The following is a 24,819-nucleotide window of genomic DNA, read 5'->3' as shown; positions in this document are numbered from 1 at the left end:
ACTAGTCTATTTTCAATAGAATCCAACCGCTCGTGCAACGGGTGGCAGATTTTCTTAAAAGTGCCCTCTAGACGTTTCCAAAATAAAGGTCCCAAGTCCAAATGTGACTCCTCCCCCCTGGTGTCCAAATGGCTTTCCTGACCATTTTTATCGGCCATACCTTGATGTACCGGGCTGTTTGGCATAGTCACTGCTGGGTCCTCGACAGAAACATTATTTTTACATGACCTAGCTTTTTTTCCTCCAGCATTGGTTTGCGGCCCAGGACGCTTCCTTTTTACATGCGCCCTCCCCTTCGGCTGGACCATAGTTGGTTTTACTTGCCCAGCTGATCTAGTTTTAATGTTAGGTGATGGTGCTCTCTCTGTGTCACTTGCAGGTACTCCATCTCCTGGCGAATTTTCTGGTGAATTTTCGCTTACGTTCAGGATGGTTACTGGCTGAGGCGAGAGGGTAATTTCCACCCCCGACGGAGGAAGCGTGCCCTGTGAATCTGTGTGTAAGTGTATCGGAGATCTGGCTTCTGCCAGATGGCCCAACGAAGACCTTTTGTGAAAAGATGTGTCCAAGGATAGTCTTTTCTCAGTTAGTTCAATATCCTTAGCAAGTGCGGTTGATACCCTGATGAGGAAGTTGTCTAAGGTTCCCAATAATGATCCCCCTGTAGATTTCCTACAGCTTGGGCCAACATCTGATAGGGTAGCCATCCTTGGTAAATCCTGGATGTTACTCGATGCAATTAGCAAATGGCGCCAAGTAGATGACACAACAATTTATTGTATTACGACACTGACCTTTACGTTGCTACACCGGATGTCAGAGGGGTGTCCCGTCCCGTCCTTAACCGGTCTTTAACGGGCTTAAACGGGCCCGCCCTTTGCCCGGGCTTAGCCCGGCTGGTCCCGCACGAGTCCCGCATCGCGGGAGAAGCGCCGCTGCTTTTCAGCGCCTCCGGGCGCGGGCGATGACGTCAATGGGCGGGGCTTGCGGGAATTGTGGGGGCTGTAGTCCCCCCACTCGGCGGCCGTGATATGGAAGCGCGGCGGCGGGGGGGACCAGGCACCCAGATGGCAGCACTCCCAATTCTGCAGCAGAGGGCCCCTGAGACAGTACTTCCCCAGCAACAGGGAACAAAGAAGGTCCAAAAACGGCTCACGTAAGAAAGCGGCTCCCGCTCCTCCAGTGGAGCGCCGCTGCTTTTCAGCGCCTCCGGGCGCGGGCAATGACGTCAATGGGCGGGGCTTGCTGGAATTGCGGGGGCTGTAGTCCCCCCACTCGGCGGCCGCGATATGGAAGCGCGGCGGCGGGGGGGACCAGGCACCCAGATGGCAGCACTCCCTATTCTGCAGCAGAGGGCCCCTGAGACAGTACTTCCCCAGCAACAGGGAACAAAGAAGGTCCAAAAACGGCTCACGTAAGAAAGTGGCTCCCTAAAATCACAATCCCAACAATCAGGAATGGAACCAACAGAAGACCTTCAAAAATGCATCTGAGCATCGAGTGAATAAATGCTGGAATGACTCAGAAAACCGTCTAGAAGGTGCTAACTAAACCAGAGCCTAAACTTTTAAAAAAGTGTGCTACCCCCATGGTTTGAGACACGATGCACCCACTCTCAAATATGCTGTAGGAAATTAGTGCTGAGTAGCTCTTGTATTTCAGAAGAAGACCTTTCAACTTGAAGATCAAACGTCTCCTTTGCAAATGTTAAGGCCACATCTTTCTGAAACAATAGGGCTTTAATTTTGCTCAGGGCATCACAATACACATTCGAAAGCTTTATCGACAGCTACAGTGGAGCCTCCCTAGCTGTACGGGCAGGTGGAATCAATACTTGTGTACAACAAGGAACCACTAAAGAACCCGTAACAAGATAGGCGATGCCCAGTTGCATACTGCAGCAACCTTGATTGTTTAGCATCAAATAACTCCTGTTTGAGACCAATCTGAATACAGGACGAATCATGGCCGCTGGGGAACCTTTCAAGTAGCAAGATAAGTTAGCTACAAAAAATTGCACGCCCTGTGGAGTGAAACTTCCTTGAATTCTAAAGAACCAATACCACTGAGAAAGACTTTTGTTTCTTTATTCTAACACTGGTCTCCGAAAGGTGTTTTTTTGCCCTGAGGAAACCGATAACTGGGTGGAACGCGTTGGCTGCACACAATTGTATTCTTAACAGATTTTGAATAAAGATTCAAAGAATCAACAGAAGGACCTCTCTGTTCATCTGTTCTTGTTGTACATGGGTCATATTGACCTTACGTATGCCTTTGTCTAATGTTGCCTCTCTATTGTGGGTGAATGTAGTTAATTGATGGCATATTTGGCACCAAGCTATCTGAGGTGGGCAACAATTGCATAAAAATGTTAAGAAATTACATGCATGGTAGTGCAGCAAATTGGTCCCCTGGTTGGTGGTACTTATTCATTCTTTTAGGTATCTGAAAGGTAACTCCCAATACTCAAGTACATACCTTTCCCCTAACATTTCATATCAGCCCACTTGAAGGTGTATGTTCTAAGCAGTTTACAAAAAAAGGTCAAAATTGGCAGAGTATTGAACCCGCAGATAATCCAATCCGTGGATGATGGTTCAGCAACAGTGAATGGTAGCCTCTCTAATTTGTCTCTGTGTAACATCATGCATGTTGCTTCTTTGCATGCCAGAGTATCTGATGTTTCGTTAGTTAGTAAGGTGAAAACAGGCTTGTGGCATTGATCTGTGTGACCAAGGTACGTGACCAGATCAAAGAGTCTGAAGTGTCCAACTCAATAGCAGTAATGAATCGAAGTTATGATTGCCCATGGGCCATGTTGTTATGTGGAAATGTTATGTTGAATTATGTCTATTGGTGATGACACTATGTCACCCAGGGAGTACATTCTATAGGACAAGGTGGTAAGGCCTTTGTTAACTGCTGCTAGTGCCTTCTCTAAATTAGCCCTGTCAATTTCGTAAAGTCTTTCAGCTGCTTCCAGTTGTATATATTGCATGTAAGAAGCGTTTTTGATGTGGTTTCTGATGATCTAGCAAGAAGTCCCCAAGTTACAGGTCATCTGAAAGAAGTGTAAAGTGTTGTTTCATCTGGGACAGCATTGAGGTTTTCACCAATCAAGCCATAACTTCCCTACACTGTATGTTGTTACAACTCCTGAGTGTTCTGTTTGCACTTGCTGCTGAGGCCTACTGATCTTAAAGCTCTCGCTGTTACCCAGGAATCGTGCTTGACATCTATTAATATCTAACAACCACACTAACCATCCCCTCCAGTTGGTGTATTATACATTGTATGTTCCATTATGCAGCATGATGTCAAATGTTTCCTCCCTGTAGTTTGTAAACAGTTCTCAAAATGTGCGAATGTGATAATGCTTTGTACGTTCAAATATTTTATCTTAGCTAACCCAAGACTAATCTTTGTTGCTCAGTTACGTTTGGGAAAAAAATTCTTGTGGCATTAGACATGCTCTAAACAACACCTCGTTCCTCTGAACCTGCCAATCTTTTGTCCCCCAAATTGATCTTACATCAATAGTGTTCACCCTCGTGATCAAAAGTCAAACTCTTATGAAGACAGCTAGAAAAGAAAAGAAGCCGAATATATCAGCTTGGTGTTTGTCAGCATATTTTTCTTTGAAGGTGATGGTACAAGTTTATAATAATAAGGCACTGGGTCAAATGTATCATAACCAGAAAAATAAGCAAACTTCTGTGCAAATACTTTTGAACTACCCTTTGGTAGTGCAAGGCAATGTTCCCATGGTGTGCAATTGAAAACAACAAAAGGGGTTCTTGCTTTATGCAGAAAATGATGACCATAATGTTGATAACAAAACATTTCATAATAATCAGATGTACCTTCATACAATCCATCAGATGAGAAAACAGTAGACTGTCCTAGATCTTCTAGCATTTCATGTACTGTGTTTATATCCCAATCATCAGAGATAGTTCTAGAGGTGACATGTCATTTAATGATAGTTTAAACAAGTGTGGAATTTTTTAAAGTTCAGTGGGGCCATACACATCATACAACACCCTATCCCAAACAATCCCATCAGGAACTGGAACAACCAAAATGTTCACCAGGGAAAGGTCGCTTCGTTCTTTGTGAGATGACGAGTGTGATTTGAGAACCACATTTGCCATATGTACAGAAGAGCGTTCAGGGAGCTAGTGTCCATTGAGAAGCAGGAAAAAGAAACAATCGAAAGGACTTGGAAAAGTAATAAAATTAAAATCCATACGTGTAACCATGAAGGCAAAAAGTAAGTCTTTTTCAGCCAAACATAGAAAAAATGCAGTGTCAGTCAAAATGGTAGAGGTGGTGGTGCAGGTGGATTAGATGAATCAGAGGAAAACTCATCAAAGTCGATGAAGCAGTCCGAGGCAGTTTGATCTATTTTTGGCAACTCTGCAGGTTTTGTAGAAATGGGAGATGACTTGATCCTTGGTACGTTGACATAAATAGGACTTGTATCAGGATTCCATATTAAAATCTGTGTGTCTGTACTAGTTGAGTTTGCAGTTGTTGTAGTAACTGGTAGAAGGGATACTTCAGTGTCGGTTACCAAAATCTCCCTTCGGGGAAAAGCTGCTTCATCAGTTATCGAAGCTTCCATCTGAACTTCCTGCATGGTAGCAAAAGGAGGCAGATAACTACTCAGAAGCCCACATGGCCCACCGTTTGGAATCAGCCACATAGTGTGTCTTGATTAGATCAATGAGTCGAATCTCTTGCTTTTGCAGTTGGCAAGGGGTGGTAGAAGTAAAGTCTGGTATCTTCAACAGCCAGGATAGTTACAGGGGCTCTGTAGATGGCCAAAAATTCTTTTTGGGCCACTATTTTTTCCCTGACCATATCCCCAACCTTCGGGATCCAGCCAGGCCTCGCCAGTACTACCTTCACTTTTCCGGTGGTGGTGCATTTTACTTGGATGTTGCTTTATTCATTCTGGAAGCTGTTCAGTTACTGTAAAAGAGTCAGACTTTCATTTAGATCAAATGGTCTTTCCACCACCACTGTGCTGGGGGTGTCAAGGTCTGGGACCCACATATTTACCCCAAACAGGATTTCATAATGAGTTTGAGCATTCAGGGATGTTCTAGGCAGATTTATGAGTGCCCTCTGGACAGCAACTAGATGATTAACCCAGCTGTGAACTGAGCCTAATACCTTAGTTGTTAAAGACTGCTTTAAATCTAGTTTTTTTCTCTCATTGACCAAATTTACCTCGGGATGGTATGAGAAGGAATACCACAGGGTCACCCACAAACTTCCCATGGCCTCTTGTAAGCCCTGGAGGCAAAGGTTGGACCTTGGTTGGAATGTGGTGTGCCAATTGCATATGTCTTGATAAAGACTCTCATATCCTTCATATCTGCCCGGGAACTAGCTGATCGCCATGCCCATACCCATAGGAATCGAGAGCAGGAATCCCCTGCCACCAAGATATACTTGTAAGCTCTATTTGATGACAGAGGGCTACAGTGGTCCAGATTTGCACGGTCAAATGGCTTGTTTGAAATCAACAGTGTTGGTGGTGTCATGGTGGAGCCCTTCATCTGCTGGCAGATATCGCATTTAAGGACCAAGTCCCTGGTATGTTTCATCAGACCTGTAGCATTGCTGTAATATTGAAACTGTAGCAGCCACTTCCACATGTGTGGATGTAAGACCCTTGTGTGCAGCTAGGATTAAACCTAACCAGAAATTTGAATTTAGTATTACTCTATCCCCCACTCCAGGAATGTGAGCAAATGGTCGGTTTTGTGAACCTAACTTATAGGAGTACTTGATTGGAAAACTTTTTGGCAGATGGGTGTTATTGCTTGCAGCATTGACATCCTTTATATTGTCATTGTCTATTCTAGTGCTGGAACGAGGTATTGCAGTGACTGCATCTGTTCACTTTGTTGCTTTTGTGGCTTCATCAGCCAGTGATTTCCCTGCAAGTGTATGCCAACACGTTGGTAACTCAATGTGTGGATTACGTGAGTCCATGGCCAGCAATCATTTAGCTTTGCCACCTGTTCCCAAAGTATGTTGTGCTTTAATGTGCACTCATTTGATTCTCTTTACCCATTCTGGCTCCAATAGTGTAAATATTAATTAGATGACTGGATACCGTAATATGAATCACACACTTAGGGGCCGATTATGATGTCGGACGGACCTGAGTCTGTCCGCCACCATAGAGTAGGGGGGACTATCCGCAGGGGCAGCGGCGGTCCCGCCGTGCAAATTAGGATGTGATCGCCACGCTGGCGGTCACATCCTGTATTTTTAACATTGCGGCGGGTGCTGCTTGAAGCAGCACCCGCCGCAATGTTAAAAATGTAAGTTGTGCATTTGCATGCACAAAGTGGCAGGCACCGCGCGGTGCCTGCTGATTTGTTCATCCAAATGCAGGGGGGTACCATAGGTACCCCCATGTGCATCCCCCACTCCCCCTTCACCCAGGGGGCCCGCAACGGGCCCCCGAAGTGAAGGTCCGTATGCTTTTCCTTGGCGGAAAAGCCGCCGCGGAAAAGTATACATCTTACACCTTGCTAATATGGCTGGCGTTGTCTGATAGACACCGCCAGCCATGTTAAAGCTTTTCCGCCGTGGTCGGAAGGCGACCGCGGCGGAAAAGCTGCAGACAGATTTCCGCATCCTCCAGGCCGGCGGATGCCACCGCCGGCCCGGAGGATGCGGAAAATCCTCTGCGTAGCCTCACAAGACCCACCGCCATATTAGGATGGCGGTGGGTCTTGTGAGGCTACGCAGAGGATTTTCCGCATCCTCCGGGCCGGCGGTGGCATCCGCCGGCCCGGAGGATGCGGGAATCCTCCATCATAATCTGCCCCTATGAGTGTGGGGAATCCAGGGTCCGTATTTTTCATTGCCAGTATCAGAGCCCTGAGTTCTGCCAACTGTGCAGTGCAGTTATCAAGTGACTGTGCGTAACTTTTTTCAGGATGGAATTCTCTTTCCTGCGTATGCCCCTTTACGATAGCGCACGCAGCTGAGTGACAATGCTTTGTGCCTACAGAAGGTTGTGCAGAACCATAAGAATATATGATGTAATCATACTGTTCTAGAGACATACTTTCATTAGGCTGAGGATATTCTTGATCATACTGCAGAAAGGCCTGTGTTTGTAATATAGAGTCACACCTGTAGTCTACATCTGTTCCAGTGAGTGAGTTAGCCTATTGTATCCAACATGGGTGTAATGCCTTTAACCTCGGAATGCTTGTTAGTGTGACTGCCACTAAGGTCTACACCGGGGTTATGACAATAATTTGTTTTCCCTCAGCCAATGCTCTCTCCCTCACCACAGCAGTCTGTACTGTTGTTAGCAGTATTTCGATACGTGCAAAACGCATTTCACAATTAGTATAAAATTGCAATTTATATGCAATTGGTACAGTGTCACCTTAATGTCACGTAGGTGTACCCTGATGTCCGTGCAATGACACAAATCACCAAGATTGTTGTGTTCACATATATGTGTAAATGTTTGGAAGCTAGCATGTTAGCTTGTACTGAACTTAATATTTGTGCATGTTCAGTGTTCCAATGTGCACTTGAGCAGTCTGGATGGATCAGGTCACAGAATTATTTAACCCGTTCTGTGTAATCTTGAATGCAAGTTCTGCCAGAACTCATGAATCCTAAAATGGATTGTAACCTGTTCAATGTTGTTGAAGGCTGTAGAAGTGCACACTTCCCTAAGAAGTGTGCCACTAGGCTTTTGCTTTCACTTGACTACTCATATCCCAGAAACAGGACACTGGGGTAGGCAATTTTAGATTTTATTAAAGTGAAATTTGCTTCCCATGTGAGAAAATCCCAGAATTATGCAATCTACAAGTGGACCGAAAGGTCATTGTCCATCAGGAAAATATCATCGACATTGGACAATGCCTTGTCATAAAAATGTTCCAGTAGGTTCTATTACCCAGGCTGAAAACAGCCCATGGCTATTCTTATATCCTTGTGGCAAATGAAATAACTTATTTTGAGAACCTAGCTAACAGAATGCGGTCAAATACCTTTTTCTTTTTGAATTCAGGTTTTGATATGTTAGGTTTGTCTTCCTGTTTAATGATGTAGTCAGATGAGCAATGTGAGTACTTCTTCAGTTTCACTTGCTCCTCCGATCTATACTCCGATCATCCTCCTCTCTCTGAATGTTGATCAAATGACTCCTGAAAGGAGACTGACGAACGTGTATTAGTATCCTGACACCCGTCAGGCAATTTATTATTATCACAGTCACACTGAACATAGCCTTTCTCAGTGGCTTCCTGTGAGGGAGACCCACCCGTCGTTTAGTTTTGTCTTTGTTTTTCTTATTTTCCAACTTCTTCTTAGTGGAAGAATCGGGTACATGCTTAGAGTTATCCATTTCATAATTACTCTTTAGTTGTTCTTTCCCCAGGTCTGGCTCCCAAATTATCTCTACCCAGCATAGAATGGGTTTCTTCATTAATTCTAAGTGGTTCACAGTCTTGTTGTCCAGGAGCTAAATTCAGTAGGAGCTGGTTTAAAGCCAATGAAGCTGTGTCCCGCTTTATGTTACTTAACATAATGGTGGATACTGCAGAAAAATTGCCCATCAGTTTAACCCCCACATCCAGGGCTGGTGATGCCCCGTACTAATTCTGAATCTGTTTAAGCACTTCTGGCAAAACAGCTAATGAAAGGGTACTGTGTGTTCTGGTATATATCGCAGCAAGTACTGCAACCTACATGATGCAGTCTTCCACAGGGTGAGCCGCACCCATCGGAAAACAAATATTTAAAATTATGTGGTTTTCCTGTGCTCCTCTTTTGGGAAACACTGCTTCAAGCTGACTTGTTTATTGTGTAATCCAAAAGGGAATCTCCACCCGTCTAGTGGGAACCTTACCCATCACTGCATTTAATTTCTGTGGACTGATGCCTGAGACAGCCAATTATGATTGTGAGTGTGCAGCTTGAACAATCTGTGAAGGTTTAGTTGTCAATGTTTGCATATCAAACTGTGTCAAACATCTGTATATTGTTACTAAATGTTTATATAGTCTACACAAACATACATCTGACAAATTATCAGCATTAGGAAGCAGTGTGTAGCCAGCTAAGACTAGACATATCGCTCCTTCATTACTGAGGGGACGTAGTCAAACATCTTCTTTTGTGTGTGGTAGGGAGCCATCAAACCATTTTCTGTGTACTTGGTATGTTAAAGGTATCTTTATTTCTTCATATGGTGTGTAGTAATCTTTTTGTTTGTTTTTGTGAAATAGACCTGTTGTGTTTTCTGCTTCTGGGAATGTAACTGTCAGTTGACCACGTTAGGGACATTGAGAAAGAACCTATTCCTTGGCAGATGGGGGTGGGGTCGCACACTACTCACACACCGGCGGTGTCGCCCCTAAGGACTCTGGTCAATGTAGTAAAGTGTTCGCGATGCATCATCTTTCGATCTTCTGCTATCTTCGCTGTCTTCGCCATCCCTGGACACGTGTTTCGGGGTATTACCTCTCATCAGCAGGGATAGGCCGTGTACTGGGGTTGCCGATGGCTGCCAATATCTGCCAGGTATAGTACCACTCAGGCGCGTAGGTGCGGGATCCCAGGCTCGTCATCCCGCTGCTCAGGTGACCAGCTGGGAAAGCCCCAGAGTTTCCATGTCGTTCAGTAAGGCTTGCATTTCGTTGTTGTCGAATTTTTCCAGTGGAAATTAAGATTGCCTAGGACCGTAAAAGAGTCCTCTATCACTAAGGATTCGAGCACGGTGTTCAAATTAGACAGGAATTCTGAGCGCGCTCCTGGGGGTCTATAAAGGAGTACTCCTTTAAAGTTCTGCGAGGGGGTTAGCAGAATCGAAAAATGAACAGTTTCGCATGTAAGGGATGGAACTGGAGAAGTTCTTACAGTGTATATGCTGCGGGAAATTATCGCCAGACCACCATCGTTCTTTCCCTGTCTGTCCTGTCTTTGAACCCTGTAGCCTTCGGGTACCGCTACCACTAGATCCGGTTCGGACGCACTGTCCATCCAGGTCTCAGTGATAAATAATAAGTCGATGTTTCTATCAGTGATCAGATCCGCTATGTCCTGTCTGTGTTTACCCAAGGAGCGGGCATTAATAAGTGCTATTGTTATTTTTGTATTTTTATTGTTCTTGGTATTCCCCGCGTTAACAATATTATTACGAAATGGCAAAGCAGACTTACAGTGTGGACAGCTCATGATTGTGTTCCTTAGCATATTCTCTGGTTCTACCCGTGTGCAATTTCTACATGGGGCTGGACAGAGTTGAATTAGTTTGCTTTTAGAGTAGGGGATCGAGACTCCTTTCCTCCCAGGATCAGGGGTCATGGCCCTGAGCCTGGTCCCGGCGCGGACTGGCGCAGACGGGCGCAGACGGGCTTGCCTTTGCTGCGCTCGTCCGCTGCGCGGGCGGGAACTTGTATTCATTATGTAGAGGGGAGAGGAGGGTGGGAGGCAGCCAATAACTGGACCGCAACCCTTTCCCTCCACCTAATATGGCGGCTACCCCTGTCTCCCACCGTGTCAGCACCTAGTCCGCTGCGCGGGGAGCAGGGTTCGAGATGCGGCGTGGGGAAGGTGTGAGCAGTATTTAGAGCAAGTTTTTAAAAGTTTATCAAACACAAAGTAAATTCACACATTTAAAATACATTTGCGAGCCTAAAACCCCCGGCTTTCCGCCTCAGGGGAGAGTCTAGTAATGAATCAGCGCACGGGCGCTCTAGCGCGATTTAAATATCCTGGAGGGCGGGAGGCAGCCAACAGCTGGACCGCAACCCTTTCCCTCCACCTAATATGGCGGCTACCCCTGTCTCCCACCGCGTCAGCACCTAGTCGGCTGCGCGGGGAGCAGGGTTCGAGATGCGGCGTGGGGAAGGTGTGAGCAGTATTTAGAGCAAGTTTTTAAAAGTTTATCAAACACAAAGTAAATTCACACATTTAAAATAAATTTGCGAGCCTAAAACCCCCGGCTTTCCGCCTCAGAGGAGAGTATAGTAATGAATCAGCGCGCGGGCGCTCTAGCGTGATTTAAATATCCTGGAGGGCGGGAGGCAGCCAACAGCTGGACCGCAACCCTTTCCCTCCACCTAATATGGCGGCTACCCCTGTCTCCCACCGCGTCAGCACCTAGTCGGCTGCTCAGGGAGCAGGGTTTGAGATGCGGCGTGGGGAAGGTGTGAGCAGTATTTAGAGCAAGTTTTTAAAAGTTTATCAAACACAAAGTAAATTCACACATTTAAAATAAATTTGCGAGCCTAAAACCCCCGGCTTTCCGCCTCAGGGGAGACTCTAGTAATGAATCAGCGCACGGGCGCTCTAGCACGATTTAAATATCCTGGAGGGCGGGAGGCAGCCAACAGCTGGACCGCAACCCTTTCCCTCCACCTAATATGGCGGCTACCCCTGTCTCCCACCGCGTCAGCACCTAGTCGGCTGCGCGGGGAGTAGGGTTCGAGTTGCGGCGTGGGGAAGGTGTGAGCAGTATTTAGAGCATGTTTTTAAAAGTTTATCATACACAAAATAAATTCACACATTTAAAATAAATTTGCGAGCCTAAAACCCCCGGCTTTCCGCCTCAGGGGAGAGTCTAGTAATGAAACTTAGCCAGTTACGGAGTCGTATACTGGGGAGGAGGGAGGCAGGAAGTTCATAACGAGTGGAGGGTGGTACTTACGGGGTCTTAACAAAAACCTATCATCTGCATGGGTTAAGTACTTCTAATCTTTATTACTCACCTTGACATTTGAGCATTGGGGTCACTCCTCCGTAGAAGTGGGTTATGCTTCTCACAACTGTAATCTCTGATATTTAGTGAAAGTAACTATATACCGTGGTGCTGGTGGTGGCTCTATACTAATCCCCTGTTTTCCTGACTATATAAGAACACATAAAACATGTAAGGACTCACCAGTGGCTTTTTCTTTTTTTGAGGGCATATCCTTGCCGGGAGTTCAGATTTGCGCAATATATAGAAGAAGGAAGAAGAGCGAAACCTTGAGACATCAAGCACTGTATGAAAATAAAACCCATACTTTAAAAACCTTAACACTGTCTTGCGAGTCTAAGTCCCTGATCCCTTACAGTAACCCATAAATAGAACACCTCTGTCCTATAGGCTTCGTGAGCCTCTACCATGAAAGTAACATCTCCACTCATAAGTGTGAGACCATATGGTAGTATTTTCAGGGTAACCGCATATCTGCAGTTCTGGTGGTTTCTCCATTAGGGCTATAGGGCTGCGCTCCTCTGAAATTTCTAAAGATACATAAGAACATATTAAATAGATCAATTTATTTAGAGATACGATTATATCACCAAATAAATCGATGTATTTAAGTCTGGGCTGTCTGTTTCAGCTTGCCTGCCCCACCTGTTCTGAAACAGGGGACAGAAGCCAGGCATTACATCAACTTTCAGAACTATACCGCAGGACGCAGGACGCAGGACGCAGGGTGCAGGGTGCAGGGCGCAGGATGCAGGGCGCAGGGCTTTTTGTTGTAAAGCCCTTCATTGCTATTGTGGTCAATGGTTGTTTGCACTCTGTAGGCCATTGGCGCAATCAGCATCATGTTTCGGGCATCAGAAACTTCATCCCTGCGTGACTTCAGACATCCGTCATTTAAAGGCATACAGCCTGATTCATCAATCTCCCGTTTTACGAGCCCCTAATAGCGATTCATAAGGAATCGCTATTAAGGACTTGCAAAACGGGATTCATGTAGGAATTGCTAAATAAATAGCGATTCCTACACAATCCTTATTTGCGATTAGCAAATTGCTAATCGCAAATAAGGATGCGATTTCAAGGGTGCAGGGGTGTCCAAAGGACACCCTGTAGCACCCCTGAAATGTAATTTACATTGGTGTTGCGCACACACATGTCCGAAGGACATGTGTGTGTGCAACATGCAACTTAGAAAAATGCGTTTAAAAGCATTTTTCTAAGTTTTCGCTATTTACCACGAGGTTTGACCTCGCGGTAAATAGCGGCCCGAAATTGCGAATTCGCAATTTAAAAATGGTTCATGAATTGCATTTAAGGAATCTCAAATAGAGATTCCTTAAATGTAATTCCTCGCAATTTAGCGAATTCGCTATTACCGATTTTTGCATTTGGGATGATGAATCCCAAATGCAAAAATTGCACTCGCAAAAGGCAAGATTCTGAGAATCTTGTGCTTTGCGAGTGCAATTTAGCTTGATGAATCAGGCTGATAGATCCCACCCTTTCATCATACGTGAGAGTGGATGCACGCACGCACGTCTGATCCGGTGCCTTGTTCTTGGAAAAGGTAAGTGTTTGCAAGCTAACGCTGTGCTATGTATATTGTGCTGAGATCTCTCATCACGCTAACCTCCCCCACTGTGACACCCCAGTCCCTGACTGCCCGACGCTGGCCCTGTTAGTAGTGCAGCTGCAGCATTTGGTCCTCCGCGAAATGGATCCAAATAACGATCAGGGTTTGTTCTTGTTCCCTTACGAAGTTGATCCAAATATCCAAGTCAAGCAAGGCACGACTGTTCTCTGATATGTGACATTAAAACTGCCTGTGGCTTCTTGTCCCTAAGTTAACTCTGATGGCATAAATATGGATTCACATGCAAACAATGAATGTTAAAAATGTTGAGGCAATATATTTCAGTGATTTAGTTCCTCTCTTATTTCTCATACTTTGCTTAATCTTGCATTCTCCAAGAGTTAACTATTTTTTAATGTTGTTTATTTGTATTGTTTACTGTGCATACTTTGAGGCTTGAGCCATTCCAGGTGTTTATGAGGGGTTTTGATTGGGCGTGCAGGCGCTAAGGCTGAAGCTAAACAAAGTGCGCGTCAGTGGGTTGGCCTCTCTGCAGAGCACATCGGATAATGTTTATATATTTCATTTGCAACTGAAATTCTGTGGATGTGTATGTGTGTGAAGGAGGTACACAGATGTCAAAATATTTGCAAGGCAAAAGTAAGAGAAAATAAAGTGCTTACATTTGAGGGAGTGCAGTGTATGCTTGGGGGCTGTGAAATGACAGAGTTGCAAGGAAGTGCATTCAGGAAAGAGTGAAGAGAGGATGTTGAAGAGGAAAGAAAGGTAGTTGAACATGTGCAAATGGACAAGATATGCAGAGAAATACATATCTAACCTAAAGCACACATAACTGAAGGCCAACACTCCTTCCACAGGCCTCAATGCTATTTCATTTAAACACTCACTATTTCAGAATGGATACATTTCCAATGTTAATTATTTATAACGAATCATTGTTGTTACTCATTTTTTTTAAACAGCTAACACCCATTGATAAAGCCAATCATAGTGGAAGGTTTTAGGTGTAGATCAGTTGTTATGTCATTTATCTGGATACAATTACATCTCAGAGAGAAACCAGTAAACCAAAATACTGGTCGGTTGGCACACTATTGGAATCACAGAAATGTATTTGACAGAGAGCCCTTATTTTTTTCATCCCACTTAAAGACCTGTCTCCACATATTTCTATGTGACTGGTTGCAGCCAGCAGCTCTGGGTGCTTCCTGAAGCGTGATTAGGGCATTTATTTTCCAAAGTTAATACTGCATGCAGACCAAGATAGTTGGCAAGCATACATTTTGAAGTGCAAAAGTTGTCATGCTTTACACATTACATTAACTGCTGAACATATTGATGCAGTAAGATATGGGGCAGTTTTTAATATGTTTAATATTTCAAGACTATACTTTCCTACTGCTTTATAAGCCTTGCTTTATGGCTACATTCATTTGCTTTGAGATGTACCCTTTGGCAATCTTTTTTTCATTTCTTTCTCGGGAGAGGGACCCACCCTGGACCCCAGGTTTGCCCATTAAGCCTGTTCACGTCACTCGCTATATAAAAGTCATGCCCAAAGTTTACGCTTCACCACTTTCAAATGGCACCAGCTGCCATTGGTTATCAGCAATGTTAGGTGTGTCAGCATCATAGCCTCCTGACATAATGAATTACAGAGAGGGTAACACAATAAGAATGAATCCTTTGATGTGTTTAAGCTTAAAACCCTGCTGCCAATATATAGGAGTTCCCTACATAGCTGAGGATTGTCCCTGTCACCCCGGACGTCTCCGGTTATGAGGTGTGTAGGTGTCCCTAAGTATACACAAGAGAACTACTTAGGTGATCTATTAAATAAGAACCCAATATACCACGTTGGCGGTGCCATGTCACATGGTTTCCACTTTTCAGTACAAACTGTTCATTTGTTAGACAACATAAATGGTGGGATGGTGCCAGTCTGATTCCATACACCCCCTCAGGATATGTTGGCCTATAGACCTGCTAGCTCACAGTGCCACCATATGTACCCCTAAACCTAGTTAGGTAGCAAATGGTTTGGGCAACATCAGACCATGACAACTCAACCCCCAAGGAATCATAGTAACAAATCTAGAACCCTTTCACTCAGTCACTCGTGTTCTCTCAGAGAAATGTACAAGAAATGCATTGGGGGTGCTTTCAAGTTATATTGAACCATAGAGATTCTTGTATAAATAGATGCGCTGCAATGATTAGTAGACAGAAGCAGATGAATGTGATTAGCAATGTAAGAAAAGTGTAAAGAATGAACAATTCAACCACTGTCCTAAAACAGTATATATATGCTGGCATATAAGTATTGTGTATAGTGTATTCCTGCTTATGCATTCCCCCACCTAGATGTCTAAGGTAGGTGTTCCGCCATGATTCCCCTATTGGATTATCTAAATCCCCATTACATGAAGGTAAGGTATGTAAGTCCCCGTCTTGGTCACAGGTTGGACATCCCTCCTCGCAGAGGGTAAACAGTAATAGGCTGTTCTGAACCACTGATGATAACGATGACTTTGCAATGGCAGCAGAGTGCTCCTTTGATCAGAGTATGGAAATGCCCATGTATTTATAACAATAGCATTCATGCTTTCACATCAAGGCTGCAGCCGGGCTGTCTTTGTTTATTGTCTTTGCGATAGCGTTGTCACCTTATGGACTAATATTATACAACAACACTTGCACAATGTATGTTCAGGCCTTGTACTGAATGTTCAAGTTGTCATGATTGTGTACTTAGGAAGTTGAATTGTAAGCAAAGTGGATTCAGAGAAACTACTTCTGCCCTGTAACTTAAGCAAATGTGTGTCGAATGTCAGCGTGTGGAAAAAGAAGGCAACATTAAAAACACATGCATGTAAAATGGCAGTGTTTCTTCCCAAGCCAAACCTAGCCATGTGACACATGAAGATATAGGAGGCAAATGAGAGGGATGTCAAGGTTTATATGTGTACAAATGAGTGTATGTGGGATTGATTATAGCTCAAATTAGCTCACTTGCCATGGAATGTGGCAAGAGGTATGGAGGAAGATGGCTGTGGTCCCAAATAAGGGCTTATTAACACTGAGCAAACATTCTAAGTGTCTCAGAGTGGGTCCTGCATGTTAATCTGTGAAGAAACGGTGACTACAATTCCGTTATCAATTGAAAAGGGTACAACGGTTAGAAAAGGAGAATGGTACTTCAAAGCTTCATTGATACACGTGGGTCAATTGCAGTGCTAGATGCTGACATTACAAGGCAGTTCAGGTATGCTTTTGCAACTTGAAGAATCTTGAAGCATTAGAGGAGGAACGGAGAAGAATCCTGGTGGTCCACCATGAGTGTATGGATTCCTAGTACAGAACTAACACTCAGTAGCTTTACACCTGAGAAGTTCCTCTCCGAGTGCGGCGATTCTGCCCAAAGTACGGAACTTCCACAGGAATAAAGATTCTGCTTGTAAGTCAGTCTGTAAATACTAAACTTAGACTTCAGGTCTAAACTTAGACTTAAGTTTTAAGTTTGCCTTTGTGAATCGGGCCCATGTAGTCTGGGCAGAGTAATGAATAAGTGGACAACTCAATATACAAGGGATGTACAGTCTTTTTGTGGTTCAGCCTACAATATATAGTGTCCACCTTATCCATTTAAATTCTTCTTTGTTCAGTAGCTGTTCCAAGATTTAACCCATACGATAGGAGTGGGCGGACATCTCCGTTCCGCCCACAGAATGTGCGGAGATTTGCCCCTTCCGCCTATCGCTATGCAGCCTGCATGGAGAAGGGCAGAATGTGCATGAATGGTTTGGGTGGCCTGAGAGGACTGACCAAACAGTCCTTGCACACACAGGAGTGGGCAGACTATTCCTTCCCTGCCCTGCTAAAAGAGCAGAGCAGCCCCATACCACCCGCACACCCATAATTCACAAAGCAAACATAAAATGGTCATAAATAAAAGTTATTACCATTTCGTGTTTTGGCTTTCTTGCACTGCAAGAAAGAAGTGATAACAGGTTGCGTTTTATTTAGTATCAGTACCACTAAAATAAAGGCACAAATGACTTAATCGAGTGTGTACCCAATATTCATCACATAAGGGCTTGTGAAATTGGAAAACTGGGTCTAAAATGTGCCACAAAGATTTTTTCTCAAACTTTCCATCAAATTGAGGTATCTGCTTTTTATAGCATTCCCTTCATGAAAATCATGCCACAACCTTTGCTTTGAACATACTTATCAGGGGAGATGCGAATGCATTGTCCAAGTAAGTACATTGTGATTCAAATTTAAAAAACTACCAAAAATATTTGGATTTCATGGGTATTCACTTCTAACTTGGTTTACTGGTTAAATGTACCTAGTGACTTATGCAGTCTTGGTAGGTCTCTTAATGTTCTCTAGGGCAGTGGCAGTTTCTTCGATTGCCGCCTGTGGCGGCCGAATGTTAGAGCAAGGGGGTCGCTGGCGATTCCTGCAATGGCGGCAGGTAAGACCAGGGGGTGGAGACCTCCCTGCCCCAAACCTCATTCCACAGCAGCCGGCCGCACCCCCCTTGCTACGCCACTGCTCTAGAGCAATATTATATCATCAGCCTATTTGATTGTGCTGCAATTTTGTTTGTGCTGAAATGTAGAGGTCAAAGTCAATATAGGTTGTGCTAAAACACAACCCACATTCATCCTGTTCCATATTTACATTCTTGTAATAGACTAACAAGAACATCTATTAATGATCCAACAAGATAGAAAATAAACATGATATCGGCCTGTTGTACTGGATTTTATGGTTTCTTTCTGTCTACTACAAGCTGCAGGACTGGAAGTTCTTACTTTTCATTACACACGTTTAATACAGCACCAGCATTTTCAAGAGGTCATCTAGCTGTAAAACATTGTATTTACCTGTAGTTGCTATTAATCCATGTAGAGGAAATAAGGACATAGAGCCAGCATCTATGTTAAGAAATCCCCAAAACGATGCACTGGTGCAAAAAAGGGGCAAGGATCCCAATATACGTCACTTATGCTGGTCACTTTAGAGATCTACAAAAACCTTAGAATCAGTAGAGCCCATTTGAGGGGGAGGCAGATCTGGACTGCAAGGGATTCAGTGGCCTTTGCTACATCCATAATGTGTTTTGTTTTCCTGTGTTCAACCGTGGAAACCTCAAGAATGTTTTTTTTATTAAAAAGTGTATCCATTATTACATAGATGTGCTGCTGCCCATACAATGTTTCATTACCATTTTGAAAAGATTGAGTGGTGCAGTGTATTATTTTTGTCAAGGTCGATTGGTGCATGTGATGTTTTTACACATTACAAGTATGACAAATAACGATGGAAAATGACATATATGTATCATGAGGAGAATACAAACCACATTTAGCTAAAAACATTAATAGGTTATTGGAAGCATTATTATATAAAGATATAGAATAGAGTGCAGGGTTATCCATTGTGTTTCTCTCATTACTAACAATGTTCTTTCAGCACAATTCTGAATTCCTAAAGTGAGCCTCAGTTATGAATGGCCAAGGGTAAGTACGGCACTTCCGTGGATTGTCATAACAGGAAAAAGGCACCAAATAAAACAGGAACATGATGGTACAGTTGTAGTCAGAAGGTTATAGGTAGGGCACGAGAAAATATGCAATGATCTGAAACATGATAGTTTTTTTTTTTTAATTCTTTTCATTAGTATTTCAAGAAAGAAAAGCATTTCGGCAGCCTTGCAAAAGCAGCATAAACATAACAAAACTTATAACTATACCGTGATCATCCAGTATACATTCAATTATCCAATAAGGTTCATGTCAGTTACAATGTATGCCTTCGCAATCCTGCGAGTTCCTGCACTCCGTGATAACATCTCTTTTAATCTCATGAGTCAGTAGCAGACTTTTTATGCAGGTATTGTCATAGAGGTTCTCATATGTCCCTGGGCCTGGATACTGAAGGCAGTTCCTCCGCGTACATCGTTAAGTTGTCTCTGCCATAGACCAAGTCTTTGATCCAGCTCTCAGCCTTTGGAGCCAAAGTGCTCTCCCAATGCAGAGCAATCCGGCGTTTAGCCACTACCAGTGCAATTCGCACAAACCTGCCCACTGTGCCTTTTAAATAAGAGACATAGCTTAGCATTGTAAAAGAGTTCCTGTCATTTCCTGTATACATTCCAGTACCTCTTCCCAAAACAACTGCACTCGTCTACATTCCCACGCAAGATGCAGGAAATCGGCATCTGACTGATTACACCGTTTACAATTACTTGTTTGCCACTAGCAACATTTGAAGTGAGCGCAGTGTTGGAGGCTCGTCCGGGTAGGTGCTGTAGTGGACCCTAACAGCCTGCCGCAATCTATGATTCGAGAAGTTATACAGTTGTGATGGGTTAGTAATGTAGTCAAAGTCAAAGTCTTCTGAGGTGAGGAAATGCCCCTCAGGATATATGTCTTGCATGACTGTTATAGGTTTTGTATCCAGCATCCTCAGTCACAGGCGGTCGTTCTTTCTAAATACCGGGAGTTAGAAACCTTCAGCTATTCCCATCAGATATGGCAATTTGAAAGTTACTTATTACACAGATCCCATCTCCCGGGAAGCAATTTTCTGGCCATCCCCAGATAATGAACAAGTCTTTTGATGCTAGTATCGTTTATCCTCGTCATCCACTTGCCTCATAACTTAATTGGGAAGAATCTTCATAGACAACTTTTACTTTCCTGTCCAGCGAGTTCATTCCTATACTACTCCCAGTGCCAATAAACTGCAAATAATGAACATGACCTAATCTAGTGATTCCTAGATATCACCCTCATCCGTTGACATCTACAACATATATGTTCTTCGTTCTCTTCTACCTGCGTTTGAAGATATCAAGAAACCCTAAATATCGACTGACCTGTCACACCCTAGCCAAGAATGAGGTTTGAGTTTGCACAAATTTTTAGCAATAGACGGTAACCTGAAGAAGGCTTAAGAGCCGAAACGTGCGTTGTGACATCTACCGCTTCGCCTTCAACATTTTGTTCAGTCTCATGTCTATTGGTTATGTATTTTTTCTAGTATGCTTTTAACTGACTTTTGTTATATTGAAAAACAACTATAAGAAAAGAAAAGAAAACAGAAGAGAAAAACACAAAAAGAGTACAAAATATATAAATCTTAAAAGAATTGATAAATATATATAATATATACCAATAAAATCAAATGAGAATATTTCATTGTTTGAGACTATCTATATATAGTTGGACTTTTCATTCTCAATTGTATATGAAAGCTATATCAACCATGATCTCCATTTAAATATATTTTGAATTTGTCACTTGGCTATAGACGTTCCTTAATTTAGTTTGTTCCCTATGTATAGCAGGTGCAACAGTAATATATAGGGGTCCCCTTTTTTCAAAATATTTGCATGACTGTTATACCCACCTCCCTCAGCGCCCTAAGGAAGCCCTCTTCCTGTGTCACGGACAGTGCCAAATGGTGCGCGATGGGGAGCACCGGCGCATACACGGGGAGCTTGTGATGGTACCTATAGCTTGCCATGCAGCGATGGTCGTCTCCAATGTATTAATTTCATTGTGGGGAGTACCTCTGCGAGGATGTGTGAGAATGCCTGCCGGGTGAGCATCCCCATGTTCTACTGCGACATGTAGGGTGAATGCGTGAGGCCTAAACCAGTAATACGCATACTGCGCTTGAGCGCTCAGGTAGTAGATATACAGGTCTGGAGCGCTAAATCCGCCCTTACTATAGTCCTGATTAAAGGAGGGTCAAAGAGATTGTTGGAGCATAGACATATTGAAAGTCAATTGAAGGCTAGTCTTCTATTATAATGGAAAAGAATGAAAGTTGAGAAATGGGGCATTAGTAATCCAGAAGGAAAAGATGAGCACTGACGGCTTTTAGAAGAGGTAGGACCTCATTTCGGGTTTTCCATGTTTCAGTTAGGAAATAGCTGCAGTTATGTTTTTTGCATACCTGAATCAATCATATAGTTCCTCTTTCTGACTACTGGTCCTTTTGCAAATGTCACCAGGCCTCTCCTGGTAAAATCTGTGAAGGACAAATCCTTGGACGTGCTTTAATTTTTTACAACTTTTGATGTCTAATTGCATTGAAAGCCCTCTTTGCACCCAATTAGTAATGACCATGCCACACAGAAGAGTGTCAATTTATTGGCGTCCAAATTTGATAAAGGTTCACAATGACTCTGTATCTTTTTGGATCATGAGCAATCACTCTGCAAGTGTCAATTGTATTATTTTTCTCTCGGTCTGGGAACATATTATTGTGTGCACCCACTCAGTTCACAGCTTTTGTTTGACATTACATTCTCTAAAGAGCATAACTTTAACTTGGAATTCCTTCTGGTTAATTATGTGTAGCAGACAGCTCATCTCGGATACAGAGGGGGAACATTAGGATCTTCTGTATTTGGACTAATGCATTCATTCTCTCTGTCATGTCGGATGTAGCAAGCCCCCTTGGTTCCCACAGTCCTGCAAAACTCTGGATTGCACACCTCACATCCTTGACCCTTTTTTCAAATGGGTAATTTTATGTTGTATTAATCGAGCGGCTGGAACATTACTCTGGTCATTTCAGACAATTGTATTGGCTACAAGACGGTTTCAGTTTAGTTAAATTACATTTAAAAAGGAAACTTAAGGGTGCCATCAGTTCTGTAACTGAGTGCAAAATCTCAAGCTGTTTTACATTTATTTGTTTGCAATAGTATTGCTTTTTCAACAGTCCTTATGTTCAGCTGGCTTAGAACTAGATACATAAGAACAATTGTATCCCATTCTTCCGATGGACAAGCTGCCTTAGGAGTCTGATGAAGAGAAATGGTTTGTGTCATGTGATAGGAATCTCTTAGCACATGAAATATATATTCCCACAGGTTTCCTAGATCTCTAAAAGCAGCCAATAATGATGCTGCTGTTTGTTTTATGATGTGTATCAAAGGTACGAATCCAGGTACATATGCTGCATCATCTACAACACCTTTGAATCAATAAATTGAAGCCTGAAAAAGTGAAGATTTAGATAAAAGAGATCGGTTTTTTTCAGAGGTTGGACCTAAAACAAACAGAATATTGTATATCTTGTGTAATGTAATTTTGTCAACCCACCGCCACTTGGGCGGATCCGGTTCCCGGGGCTGGTGTTCTGTGGGCGCCATCTTGAGTGAGGACTCGGACCATCGACGAGCGCCATTTCGAGCGTTGTAGCGCTCTGGCAGCATCGCGGGACGCCTACTTAAAGTCGCCCCCCCGCGCAGCGGGGATGCGCAGTAAGGGTGCCGTCGCGTTGCCGGAGTCGTGCCTGAGTCCTGCCCGTCTGCGCCCGTCCGCGCTAAGGACGCGCGGGGCGCAGCGGGCTTTTTAATGGTAAGCTCCCTTCCTGGTGTAGTGATGATCACCTACACTAGAGAGACCCTCTGGTCCATTAGGCAGACCGTCCCGAGGTGTGACCTGGCACCAATCCTTCCTCTATGCGGCCCTTACCATTGTGCCTGCAAGAGATGGTTGCTTGATTCCCCCGCTCCCATCCGCCAGAGGGATACAACAGCTGCCCCTCGGAGCAATTGCTCCGCGCGTATGCTTCGGGTGTTGAATCTGAATGCCAGGTCCATGGTGAAACACCACCAAGCCATCCATGACCTTATTAAGGGCGAGTCTCCCGATATATTTGCCATTACGGAAACCTGGCTTCAGGAGGCTGATGTGGCTATTATCAACTTGGCCTGTCCCCCTGAGTACTCCATCTACACTTTGAACCGGCCTACTAGAGGCGGAGGCATTGCCCTTGCAGTCAGGTCCAGTTTCACCTGTAGTTTGAATGGTCTTAACATTGCTGGTTGCGAAAGTGCTTCTTTTAAGATCTCAATCAGCCCCCAGTTCTCGCTTTCTGGGATGGTTGTTTACCGACCACCGGGTAGTGATGTAGCATTTAGGGAAGCTTTCCCAGATGCCGTCAGCTCGTTAGCTATTGGCTGTGCCAATTTTTCCATCCTGGGAGATCTAAATCTTCACTTTGACAACCAGAACATCCCGGCTGTTAGCAGCATCTTAGCTGATTTAGAGGCCCTTCAGTTATTCCAACAAGTATCCCAGCCCACCCATGTAGGGGGTCATATTTTGGACCCTTTTTTTACAAATCTAGCTGAAGCTAATGTTCTGACCATTTCCCCATTAGGGTGGACGGATCATTTCCTTGTGTCCATTAGGTACCCTCTGCCTGAGATCCCTTCTATTCCATCAGCCAGACTGGTTCCCTGACGGCACTGGAATAAACTCAGGCTGGAGGATCTGCACCGTATCCTGGCTGAAGAGCCGTTAGGCCCACTAGATAATGTGGAAACGGGCTACGATCATTTCTGCCGGTGGATCACCAGGGCGCTTGACTCTCTGATTCCCATTACTTTGAGCAAATTTAGCTCTAGAGAGTCGAGTCCCTGGTATGATAGTGCCTTACGTAAGCATGAGCGAAAAATCTGCTCCGATCGCGGATTTTGCGGATTTTCGGTAAATCCGCGATCCGCGAACTCTCGCGAATTTACCGAAAATCCGCAATTCGCGAGCGGCGGATTCCTCGGTCAAAAGTTCACGCCTTGCTGGTCTGTAACTAATTTACGATGGCGCCGGCAAGCTGCCAGCGCCATCCTAAAGTTACTCAATTAGCTTCAGCAGGAAGCTCTAATAGATAAGATAAAGCAGGGGCTCGAGCACCTGCTTTATGTTACCAATTAGAGCTTCCTGTTGAAGCTAATTTAGTAACTATTTTAGGATGGCGCTGGCAGCTTGCCGGCGCCATCGTAAATTAGTTACAACAGGCACAAAACGGTGGTGTCTTCTTGAATAAATATGAAGGGCAGGGTTCATTCTGGCACGACGGTCCTGGCACAAAAATTACACCTCAACAGGAAGCACTTACAGATATCAATACAGCATGTGCCCTAGTTGAAGCTTTAATTCAGTGACTCATTCATCAGCCCAAAAACAATCCTGAGCGTTGTGGAGGCTGGGCAGGTGTGCCTTCTTCCCAAATATACCGTCGAAAATCAGCTGTGACGCTGGATACAGGCCTTTGCATCTTTGACCTTCACGAGCGCAATCCCCGTGCTGTTCTGTGACCAGGAGCTTCTGTCTCTACATCTGTTGCTCTGATCTGTCTCTGACCTTTTATACACACAAGAGGCATGTGCACTCGCATGGAAGCCCCGTCCGTTTGGCCCCGCCCACACACTCGAGGTGTGCACCGTCTTCCCGCCATTTACCCAGTATGATAGGTCACTCAAGGGACCCCTGCGCCCTTCGGCGCGATTGCATAGTAACACACACCTGGTCGCTGTTGACAACTCTCGGGCACTTTAGGTAGCTGTAGTGTAGTAAAAGCACTATACATTTACCCAACGAGGTAGCACTTACTGATTATCCAGTAGAAAGTACTCCAGTTG

Source organism: Lissotriton helveticus, chromosome 10 (assembly GCF_964261635.1).
Source record: "Lissotriton helveticus chromosome 10, aLisHel1.1, whole genome shotgun sequence".
Classification (NCBI taxonomy): domain Eukaryota; kingdom Metazoa; phylum Chordata; class Amphibia; order Caudata; family Salamandridae; genus Lissotriton; species Lissotriton helveticus.
This window is presented reverse-complemented; position numbering follows the sequence as displayed.